General features: G+C 37.0%; 1 protein-coding gene across 1 annotated transcript in view; it reads left to right on the top strand.

Moving 5' to 3' along the window:
• Nucleotides 1–12579, top strand: part of Cox10 (cytochrome c oxidase assembly factor heme A:farnesyltransferase COX10) — a 121693-nt gene that overhangs the window by 17629 nt on the left and 91485 nt on the right. The window lies entirely within an intron of this gene.

The following is a 12579-nucleotide window of genomic DNA, read 5'->3' on the forward strand; positions in this document are numbered from 1 at the left end:
GACTTCCTTACACAAAAGAGAAGGAAAGCTTTTAATAGAAACTTCTCCAGAACTCTGCAGCTTGGCAACATCCAGCTGCAAGCAGAGTTGTAAAGTATAGCATAATTCCTACATCCATCATTTGAAAAGCCAAAACATCTAAAACCCAGCCTAGTCAACTCTGACAGTAGCCAACTTCTGTTTCCTCATAACCATCCCTGGGCTGCCTCATTATGCAACAACCTATCTTCTTCCTGGAAAGGGGCCTGAAGCTGCTTGTTTCTCCCCTTCATGGTTTTTTCCAGAGGAAAATGAAACACCACCCTTTAGTCTGTAACTGCCACTAACATGTGCATTTCATATGTGATATATTTAAATGAAGACTGATTTGCCAATTCAACTTCTCCAGTAGTGTTTATAAATGTGTCCTGATCTGTCAGCATTTTTCCCCCTATCATCTTAATAATCAGATACACATTTTGAGACTTATCATTTGTGTTGAGGTTTAGTCTGTATGACACTGTGCAAGAGAGGAAGGCCAACTAGCCCAAGTGTGCATTGTCTTTGAGAAGGTATAGGTCAGTGTTGGAACTTTAGCTATAGATGGAAATGAGCCACATGAGAGAGCTGTTGGCGAACAACAGCTCTATCTGAACCCTGAAAGCCTCCTCTCACTTTTTTGTTGCATTGAGGGCATTGGCTTCTTACTCAGTTTTCTTTTCACCCAAAAGTCTACTGTCAACCTAAAGGACTTCACTGTCCAGTGGTTCTCTAGCTTCATTTGCCTCCTGAGACACTTGGGATGCTTATTTTGATACAAATTTAGTGCCCTAAATTTTTCCCCTAAATTCCTTTTCTCTGGGTCTGGGCTGAGAATTAGGAATCCGTATTTTATCTGATGACCCTAATACTTATGGTTTCCATAACACTGAAAAACACTTTTTAGATCTGGAAAGCCCATCCAGTAACCTCTCCTCTAGTCTCTCTTCACTCTCCATAAACTACTTTGCTTCCAAATTTCACATGAGAAAATACAGGTCTAGTTTCCATCTAGTGGGAATTCTCCAATAGCCTACTAACCCAGTTTAATAGAATTCTCACCTGTTGTGGCCTTTTCTCCTCTCTTCCAGTTCTTCCCTCTTGTGAGTAGCATCATCAACTTGAATCTTCACCAGGGTAGAAGCCCCAGGAGAATAGGGACCTTCTCTGTCTTGTTTATTGTCAAATTCACTTTGTTGAGCCCAGTGCTTTGCACATAATAAGTGCTAAAAAAAAAAAACAGTTGCTTACTGGGAGAAGAAAAAAATGTATAGTAAACTCTGTGGACATCATTTGCAGAATTTTTTACAGCTTAGCCTTTTAATTACAGGTAATCTATTGTAGTCACACATCACTTAATGGCAAAACCATGTTCAGAGAAATGCACTGTCAGGAGCTTTCATTGTGTGAACATCATAGAGGGTTAATTACACAAACTAAAATGTGCTAGTGTCACTAGGCGATGTAAATCTTCCAGGACCGCTGTTGTTTATGTGATGCCTTGTTGGCTAGAATGTCATGTGCAGCACATGACTATATTTTACTGTACTATAGTAGTTCATCACTTAGCTATAGCTGAAAAGCATTCTGTCTAAACCAGTGACTTTGGGCTACTGTGTTTTTGTAGATCTCAGTCTGTTTTTTATTACATCTCTTTCACCAGCTGTCGTTATGTCCTGAAGTTTATAATTTGCTGCCATATTTTGTGTAGGGCATAACAAGGGGATTGAAGATAGCCACACCATGTTGCTCTTAAAGTTCATCAAATCTGTGAAAACTGTACTCCTTTGGAGCTTAGAGGGATCCTCAAATACTTCACTTTGCTTATTTCTAAATGATGCAGACTACAGCGTAGAATTTTTTTTCTTTTCTTTTCCCTCTAGATAAGTAGTAAACATGAATGTAGTCTATGAATTACTTTTAGACTTGGGAAATGACTATCGATTTTCACATTCACTTAAAGGAATAATAGAACCAATAATAGAATTCTTTTATTTGTTTGTAATATAAAACTTATTTCTAAAAGATTCTTCTTGCTAGAAAGTTCTCTTGAATACTTTAACTATGTACTCAACACTGTTACATAATGATTTCCTTACTGGAAGTAAATAAAAATTCTCAGTGAAAAAGAAAATAATGAAACTTTGTATATGCATTTGTGTACAGATGAACAAGTGAGTAGGTCCATTTAATTGACCTGTTACACGTGTTGTGAAAAATAATCAAATGTAGTTGATTCTTAATTATTTTAAATGTTTTTCTTATATAATATCTACTCTCTGGACAATCAAGCTTATAATTTTGATAAGAGACTGAGATATAGCTTTACTATTTGAGTGAAAAGCTGCTCCAGTATCAATTTCTTCTTATCAACTTCATTTTCAAAGATACGTTTCCACTTTTTAAACCTTTCAATTTTAGGCATCAGTTTAGTTCATAGGCATTGGTTTTATGGAAAAGTATTTCAAAAACAGTAGAAGAGCTCTTTGTTTCAAGGAAAAACTGTAATTGAAAGAACAGTCTTAGAATCTCAGTGTTGTATAATTTGCTTAATATTGAACAATTCTTATTTATGTATTTATCAGACCTGAGGGATACTTCATTTTCCTTTTTCTGACTGCTAAATGCAAACCAAATGCATCCTGGTGAATTGCACTGGTGACCATACTTAAATGTTTCATTTTGGTAATAGTGTTTTTTTCAGTAAGATTGAAGTTGAGAGATTCAGTTTTGTTCTGAGACTTTCCACTAGCCTTGATCATTAAGTATACGGGGGTGGCGGGGGACAGGAAGCCCTACCTAATAAGTTCTTAGTTTTGCAGCTGTGTTACTTTAAATCTCTATAAAAAGTCTTGTCTTTCATCCAGAAGTGGTTATGGTTTGTAATCAGTTACCCCTGATTGATATCCTTTAATGTGCCTGAGAATAAAATACTCTGCCTCTCATCATCATCTGAATTTAACAATAAGAATTACTACCTCCTTTGATATGTGTGTTGGTAAGATGACTGTATTAGGAAGTTCACAGAATGCTGCCAACCTGTGATACTTACAGCATTCACTTAAATTAGAAATTCAACCATTTGAAGCTTAAGGTGTTAATAGAAATGGAAATCATAGGAACAGCTCTTCAATCAAAAATATGTTCTCATTCGAAAATCAGAAGAGACTTTAACTCCTGCCTCTGAATTCAGTTATATTATTTTGTACTTTGAGATCTGCTAATAAAAACTTATTCCGTGCTTGGACCCATGCATGAACAAAACCACATGGAAATTCATTAATTTCCTTCTCTTGGTCAACTTTCTAATTAAAGACAATACATTTTAGGTTCGTGGAATTTGGATTACAATATTACGTAGTATCTGCCTCGGAGGATAATGAGATATAATAGATCATAAGGATAATTTGAAATCTATAGAGAACCTCAAAATCTCATTTAGCCAATGGTTTTAATTTTTCTACCAATCTTTTATCAGAATTGATAATTATCAAGATTGATTTATTGGAATGTTGTTTTTTAGTTAATTCTTTTGGGGTGAGTGCTTTAAAAAAAATAGGGCAATAAGAGACAGAGATAATAAAGCAGGATGTAGATCACCAGTTTTTAAATATAATCCTTATGATTACTTTCAATTGATGATGTTAGAAAGGAAATGAAGTGCATCCATTGTGCTTATGTTCAGAGACCAATAATTCTCAAACTAGTGAACTTTAAAAAAAAAAAAAATCTTGATAAAATTGCTTCTTTAAGAAAACCTCCCAAGTGCTTAATTGATGCTCTGAGAAGTATTCTGTGAGGCTAGGACTCAGGAGGCTGGCTAAATTTGCACTGCAGGCCCTATAAAGCCTTGGTTTACAGGTGATAAATGAAGCCCCTTCTTTTGCAGAAATAACTATGTACAGTAGGGCTCCTCTGATCCACCCTGAATAGGAGATCCTTCTTCTGTGACTCTTTGAAGTTCCCCTTAAAACTTGATGGATCCTCTCCCAGGGATACAGTGTTAAAACTTGACTTGCTGGTTTGAGGTTTTGTACTCCACTAGGCAGTTGCGTGAGTGTGCATTTTTACCTCATTTATTGGGATTTTCTTGTGTAGATTAGTCTTTGGAGTATTTATTAAAGAAGATCCCATAAAGCAGAGAGCCAAATATTATACATAAACTGATTTACAGTTCTCCATGTGTAAAAAATCAGACATTAGTAACTAGCATTGCTTGCGTTGTTGTTTGTTTTAGAGTAGGGTTCTCCAAAGTTTGTTAGTGATGTGTTTCAGTGGTTAAAAAAAATAAAGTAAAAAACAAGTGTACTTAAATATTTATGAAATTTATGCTATTATATATAAATATATAAATGTGTAGTTACTTAAAAGTAAAATACATGAACCCATACACAGTATATTCATTTTAATACACCGAATATAGGTTTTAAAAGGTTTTAGAACTGAGTATCTAGTTTGGTAGTAGAGCACTTGCTATCCCTAACACACTACATACACATACACACACACACACACAATTAAAAGATTAAATAAAAGTGAGGCTTCTCTTATTTTCTTACCATGTCCCTAAGGTATTCACTCCCTACTTTTGAAGTGCATTGCTTTTGAGAATTAAGAAACAGGGCTAGGGTTGTGGCTCATTGGTAGAGTGCTTGCCTAGCATGTATGGAACACTGTTTTTGATCCTCAGCACCATGTTAAAAAAAAAAAATGAACTAATAAAGTTTTAAAAAAAGGTAAAAACACTTTGCATTGTAAAGTTCTTCAGAAACAAAAGTTTTGTTTTTATCATTGTCATTTATAGGCTACATTTCTTAAAGGATTGCTATCTGGTCACTCACCTAGAAGAAGAGAGATGAGGTTTAATATCCAAGCATTTGGAGCTTGATGTATGTAAATTCCTTTAAGCACAACTTTCACATGTAAAGTCCAAGTTTAGTGGCCAGAAAAGTATTTAATCTAGAATTCTAGGAATTACATTTTAATAATTACTAAGAGTGTACTTTTTAAACCCTGTTATTTACCAGGTTCTGTGCTAAATACTTTTGAAATAGTGAAAAACAACAGTGTTTCTAGAAAGTATGAACAGAAAGTCAGGTGAGATTGGTTTCTAGGATATTTTACTTGTAGACGCAGAGACTGTTGGGGTTAGTTGCGTTTGGGGAATTGAAGGGTTGTGTCAAAAAAGTAAAAATTAATTCATTATTGCTCAAGAAGACACAAATTGTGTCCATTGGTAGGTATTTCAAGGAAGTTGGTTTTGACTTGATTGGCAAGATAATGTTGGAGTAGCTAGATCTCTTCTGAGCAGGAAACGTTGCTCAGGGAGCAATAACTTCCTAGCACCAAATTTGGAGATAGCATATACCGGAATATTGTAGAAGGGATGATTATACCAGGAGAAAGGTTAGGCTAGTTCACTCTCTTTTATCTTTTAACATTTCATTTATTCTTTAAGTTACTGAATTATTTAGCTCCTATTATAACTGTTCTTATTTATTCAGCAATGAAGCCCTGGTTACCACCTTAAATACTTATTGACCCTGTTTACACCGAGGCCATCCAGTGCATGCCTTATTTTTTTTCACCTAACACTGCAATGGCCTGTAAGTCGTTCTCTGGGTAAATTTTCTCCCCTTCATCCAGTCTTTTGTGTTGCTGTTAGAGTTATCTTTTTAAACGCCACCCTCCTTACAGTGCACTAGTTTTCTATGACTGCAAAACAAATTACCACAAACTTAACAGCTTAAAACAAAAGAGTCATTGTTTTACCATTTCTATAAGTCAGAAATCTTGTGGGCCTGGTCCAGTCTCTATTCAGGGTCTCACTGGACTAAAAGCAAGGTGTCAGTTGAGCTTATTGTTTTCAGCTGTAGTTCAAGGTCCCCTTCCAACTTCACTGTTGGTTGGCAGAATTAATTTCTTTGCAATCCCAGGACTGAGGGCCCTATTTTCCTTTTAGCACTTAGCTCCAAGAGACCACATATAATTCTTTGACTTGTTCTCATAGACAGTTCTCAACAGGATGTTTGCTTTCTTGTAGGCCAGTCAGGTCGGTTTATAATTGTTTCAAAATGTGGTGTTTGTGTTTGTGTATGTGTGTGTGTGTGTGTGTGTGTGTGTGTGTGTGTGTGTGTATTTCTATTTCTTTAGTTACAGGGAATATATTTAGTAATTCTTACTGGAGGAGGCAGACAGGTAAGACCATGGAGAAGGAGGCCATATCAGTTTTAGGTCAGGCCATTGGTTCAGAATTGATTAATAGCTGTAGTTATGCTAAGATGGAGCCTAGTAGTAAGGCTTGCCTTTAATGAAGACTCCTACTGAATCTTTTTTATGAGAAAGCTTGGAGTTCTTTGGCTGACCAACCACACAGAAGAGGAGATGGGTCAAGGTCTGTGCAGTGTGAGAATATTATTCATCCTAGATTCTCAGAGTTACCCTGGGCCATAGTGCCATGTCTCAGAGTCTGTATTGGATGAGTCATGCTTCGTTGATAGTATTGATTTTATGCTTATTTGTGAAGGGCCAAAATATGAGATTACCAAATAAAATATAATTTTAAGAGTTATTAATGAAAGAATATATTACATTCATTTTTAATGAGATCCTGGTGTTGCAAAATGATTTTATGTAATGAATCCCAGGAAATCAATGAAAAGTTTAATTACAGTTGTGGCAGTGTTGTATGAAAATATTGCTTTGGTCAATTTTACTTGTACAATTTATCAATCCTCTCTGCCTTTCTCTTTAAATTAATTGCATGGTGAAGTAAGTAAATAATTTTCTTTGTTAGCCTTGATCCTCTTTAGAAATGTTACAAAATTTAAATTTTCTCCCTTATAATAAATAGTCACTATCACTTTTGTATGTGTTACCATTTACTATTTGTACATTTTAAAATTAGACAGTAATTTCATTTTGTAATTTTAGTCATTGTTACTTCTTCCTAAAACTTTGTTCATTTTCCTTTGTTGTTTTTTTGTAAACCACTTTCCATCTCTTCAACGTAGACCCATTGATCAAAAATCTAATGTTTTCCATATTGTTTACCACCCAAACTGTAGGATGAATAAAAAGTAAAATAATAAGATACTTCTTAAGTTTTCCTTTCATGTAACCATTATCTTCTTAAACTTTAACTAAAGTGAATTTTCTTTTGAAAGCATTATTTTTGACAGTTCATTGGTTATGGCATTTTCTTGTTTACTTTAAGGGCAACTGACTTTAAAAAATATTTAAAAGGATACTATTAAATGTTGATCTGCATATTTAGAGATATTTAAAGTGGTTCTTTATTTTACTGATTCTACATTATACTGAGTATATTTCAAGAGGTTCTATTGGATTTTCTTATACCTACTGCAGTTTATGAGTAGTCTTTCTGGTTTTAGGTACAAGCCTTAAAATGTAGCTAATAATTATTTCGACTGATTTATTCTGTAGATAGAAGCAGTTTATTTAGTCTGATTTTATGATGGAAAACTCTGCAGTCTCTTTTGCCTCAAATTCTCCTGCTGATATCAGCCTCCTTCCTAGTAGAATTCTTTTGGTACAACTGAGAAGTAGGCTGGGTGTTATGGATCGCTCTTACATCCTGCTTGTCACTGAGACACTGCAGTATGTGAGGAGCTGCGTAACTCATCTGGAAAGCCATTGACTTGCGCAAAACGAGATGTCTCTCATTCTTTAATAATGACCTATTCATGTGGCTTTGCCATTTATGGTGTGACAGCTGTAAAGAACCAGAACATCCTCAAAGAGGGGTGCTGTGATTGAGTATCCCGAAAGAAATGTTGTTTTTGTTCTAAAAGTGGTGCCTTTCTTGATGGTCATTAAATATGTTCAGGCTGAGGTTGTGGCTCAGTGGTAGAGCACTTGCCTAACATGTTTGAGGCACTGGGTTTAATCCTCAGCACCACATTTTTTTAAAAAAAAATGTAAAGAAAATGCAGGTATTGTGTCCATCTGGAACTAAAAAATATTTTTAAAAAAAGAAAGAAAAAAAAGAGGAGGAAGAAGCTTTTCTATCTCTTTGAAAACAGTAAAAAACCACTGTTTTCAAAGCCTGGAATCATCATGGCAGTTTCTTTGGGGCATATGTCATTTTAGAATTAGAGTCAAAATTTTCTTCTGGAATGTTTCTTTTGAAATAAATACTGTATCTTTCATTGCTGTCCCTGCCCCATGTGGTTGTTAGCTGGTCTTAGGTACCTTTTGTATACTGTGTTATGACTTACAGTACTGTATCTGGGCCAGACTGTCCCCCAAACAGGGAAGGGACAGTGCTGTGTTTTCTGGCCCAGAAGACTCTCTTCCTCAGCCATCTTGCTTTTCTTCTGGATGTGTTAGTCTTGATGATTTCTGGTCAGCCTTCTCTTTGTCTTCCACTCCTAATCTTCTCTTTCTTTTCTTGTCTGCATCCAAACCTGCATCCTCACTCCTGAGCTTTGTTCTGCTTAAATCTGTGACTGTCTCCTGTTTTCTGGAGGGAAATCTTCCCCAGAGAGATTCTGATGGATACCACATTTGAAACTATTGAGTTCAAGGAATAACCTCTTCCCCAAAATACGTTCTCTTAGAGACTTTTGGTTCAGATGGTGCTATAGTTTGGATCTTCAGTGCTTCCCTCAAAAGTGAGCATATTAAAGGCTTGTTCTCCAGGGTGACACTATAGAGAGGTAGTGAGATTTTTAAAGAGATGGAGCTAAGTGGGAGGTCTTTTGGTCATTGAGGGTGTACCCTTGAAGAGAATGTGAGACTCTGGTCCCTTCTGTTTCTTTGTCTCATTCATGTCCTAGCCATGGTGTGAGTGGTTTTGATACACCACACAATTTTGTTATGATGTGCTGCTTGGGCACAGACTAGAAAGCAGTCGGAGTAAAACTTTCCAAACTCTGAGACAAAATAAACCTTTTCTCTTTATAAATTGATTATTTCAGGTATTTATTATAGCGATAGAAAGCTGGGTCATATAGATGGTGTCTCAGCAAACTACCATTGAGCACAACCAAAGAAATAATGGAAAATCAAGAAACAGATGTGACCTAGAAATTAGGAAGAGCTTTGTGCCTATGGTAGAGCCATAAAGGACTTCTGCATGTTGCAGAGAAGATTGAATTGAAGGACATGCTAACCAACTTGTGATTATGAGGAATTATCAGCTTCTTTAACGTGTACCTGTTCATAGCTATAGTGGCACCTTCCTGTCCTGCTTTCTTTGTTACCTCACATGGTTATTAGACATTCCTGCCACCTCGTCATCATGGTCTTTCAAGTATTCTCTGTTTTGTATATTCTTTCCTTTGTCCTATCTGTAAAGTACTAACATTTTCACACACTCTTGACACAGTACATGCTACCCATTTATCTCTTCTTTCCCCTCAGGTTCAGCTGTGGTCTCTAGGCAGGTGACTAGAGAGCTTTTTGACTCTCCTGTTTCCTAATCTCTCTCCTGAGCTCTCCTTTTTGTACATTCTGCCTTGATGTCCCATGTTCCTCAGAAGCAGCACATTTTCCAAAGACTAGCCAACTCCACCACCTTTTTCCTCAATTTCTTTCTTTCCATTAATGTTGTAATCCCTCTCAATGTCATCTAAGTGCAACACTTTACCTTTTATTCCTTTTCATTGTTGCTGTCTCTCACAGGTACCAGGTCCTAGTGGTTCCTCATTCAAAATATTCCTTATAACTCTTCAGTTCCACTCTAACTATCCTTTTTCATTGTGAATTAATGGTACAGGCTTATAGATTGCTTCTCTATGAAACTTTCTGCTTCTGTAAGTCACTGTGCACATTGCTGCCAGGTACTTACTGTTCACTGTCCTGCAGTAGACTGTCAGGGACTTTTCTACTGGCTACCAATGGGGTACAAATTCCTCTGCTGGGTATTCTGCAGTCTGGCAGCCACCAATCTCCTCATCTCTCTGCCAGTAAATACTACACTATGGCTTGCACACTGGTAGCCCTAAAAATGTAGCAGAGAACTATACAGACAGGGCTCCTGCCTTCATGGAGTTTGTATTCCCATGAAGAGCCAGAGTGTGATTAGTACTGTAAAAGAAATAACAGAGTGGTATGAGTAAGGGTATAACTGGTCATGTCTGATTTAGATGAGATGATCCAGGAAGTTCTCCCTAAGAAAGAAATGCAGTTGATCAACAAATATATGAAAAGGTGTTCAACATCTCTAGCAATTAGAGAAATGCAAATCAAAACTACTCTAAGATTTCATTTCATTCCTGTCAGAATGACAATCATTAAGAATACAGGCAACAATAAATGCTGGTGAGGAGTAGTGAAAAAAGATACACTCTTACATTGCTGGTGGAACTGCAAATTGGTACAACCACTGTGGAAAGCAGTATGGAGATTCTTCAGAAAATTGAGAATGGAGCCACCATTTGACCCAGCTATCCCACTCCTTAGTTTATACCCAAGGTACTTAAAATCAGCATACTATAGTGACGCAGCCACATCAATGTTTGTAGTAGCTCAATTCACAATGGCTATGGAACCAACCTAGGTGTCCCTCAATAGATGAATGGATAAAGAAAATGTGGTATGTATATTCAGTGGAATATTACTCAGCTTTAAAGAAGAGTGTAATTGTGGCATTTTCCAGTAAATGGTTGGAATTGGAGAATATCATGCTAAGTGAAATAAGCCAGTCCCACAAAACCAAAGGCTGAATATTTTCTCTAATATGCCGATGCTAATACACAATAAGGCAGGGGGCACTAGGGAAGAATAGGGTTATCTTAGATTAGGTAGAGGGAATTGATGGAAGGGGTGGGGAGGGGATGTGGGGATAGGAAAGGTAGTAGAATGAAATATACATTATTACTGTATGTATGTATGTGACTGCATGACCAATATGATTCTGCACCATGTACACTCAGAAAAATGAGAAATGATATCCCATCTATGTATATCAAAGTACATGAATGCATTCTACTATCATGTATAACTAAAATTTTTAAAAATATTTTTTAAAAAAGAAGTAATGTCTTAGATGAGATCTGAAGGTTAGGAAGGAGCCAGCCATAGAAAGAGAGGGAAAAATGATAAGGATCCTGAGGCCAAAAAGGGATTTACATGCCAAGAACAGAAGGTGGCCCTCAAGTTTAGAGAAGAGTGAGTGAGCTAAAGAGAGAGGTGTGAAAGAGTTTGACAGGGGAAAGAGTTTGCATTTTATTCCAGGTACTGTATTGGTCACAGAATTTGGATTCTTACTATTTGTTACCATGTGTCATAGTTTTCATGTATGTCATGGTTGTTAATGTCTGCCTGTCATCTCCCAAGAACAAGATTTTCTAAGCAGTGAAATGATATGAAAACACTACTCTGGAACCCAGGGGTACTTAACCACTGAGCCACATCTCCAGCCCGTTTGTTTTATTTTGAGACAGGGACTCAGTAACTTGCTCAGAGCCTCATTAAGTTGCTGAGGCTAGGTTTGAACTCATGATCTTCCTGCCTTAGCCTCCTGAGCTGCTGGAATTACAGGTGTGCACCACCATGCCCTGTGGAAAGAGGCCCTTATAGTAATAGTTTGGACTTCATCAGAGTTCCTCAGTCTCAGCTTTACTAACAGGGAATTCTGTTTGGATACTTGCCCTGTGCTCTGCAGGATGTTTTCTTGCATCTCCAGCTTCTACCCATAAGAAGACAGTAGCACCTGCCCCTCCCATTTGTGGCAATCAAAAGTGTTTCCAGATATTGTCACATGTCCCCTGGGGAGCACAGCCACCCTGGTTGAGAACCACTGGACTCTAGATGGTGGCAGCAGTGATGGATTTGAAATGTTTTATAGACGTAGAACAGACAGTATCTTTAAATGAATGGAATATGGAGAGTGAGAAAAGAAAAAAATAAAAAATTCTGACTAGATTTTTGATTTGCAAATCTAGGCAGATAGTGTCACACATACTTTAGGCTCTTGACATTAGTCTTCCTTGCCTTTGTGGCTGTTCTTAATACTATTCATCCACTTGTTAAATAGCTCACCCTACCACTCTCTCCTTTCTCTGAAGGAAGGTCCAACTTCAGTGCCATCTTGACGTGTTTCCAGGTTAGCTCACCAGTTTTGGGAGATGACAGGCAGACATTAACAACCAGTGGTGAGCCATGTTCCAGTGAATTCCTACTGCCCCATCTAAGTACCCCTCTTAGATACTTCCTGGCCCAAGAAAGAAGCACCAGGGTCTACCAAAAGGAACAGCCGTGATGGATGATTAAATTATGTAGCTTTGCTTTTATACCCTGCTCTTCTTTAGATTCCTGTTAGTGGCTTATAGGATTAACTTTTCTTTTTCTTCATCTTCTGATCACAGGACCATCATCTGTTATAGGCAAGTCCTTACTAGGTTTATCTGAAGTTGGTCACAGAATTTGGATTCTTACTATTTGTTACCATGTGTCATAGTTTTCATGTATATCATGGTTGTTAATGTCTGCCTGTCATCTCCCAAGAACAAGAGGGAAAGGGAAACCATATCCTGGATGGTACTTCTGTCTAGTAGCATAGTTATACTGATCATGAATTTGGTATTCAGTGAA

This window comes from Ictidomys tridecemlineatus, chromosome 3, assembly GCF_052094955.1.
Source record: "Ictidomys tridecemlineatus isolate mIctTri1 chromosome 3, mIctTri1.hap1, whole genome shotgun sequence".
Taxonomy (NCBI): domain Eukaryota; kingdom Metazoa; phylum Chordata; class Mammalia; order Rodentia; family Sciuridae; genus Ictidomys; species Ictidomys tridecemlineatus.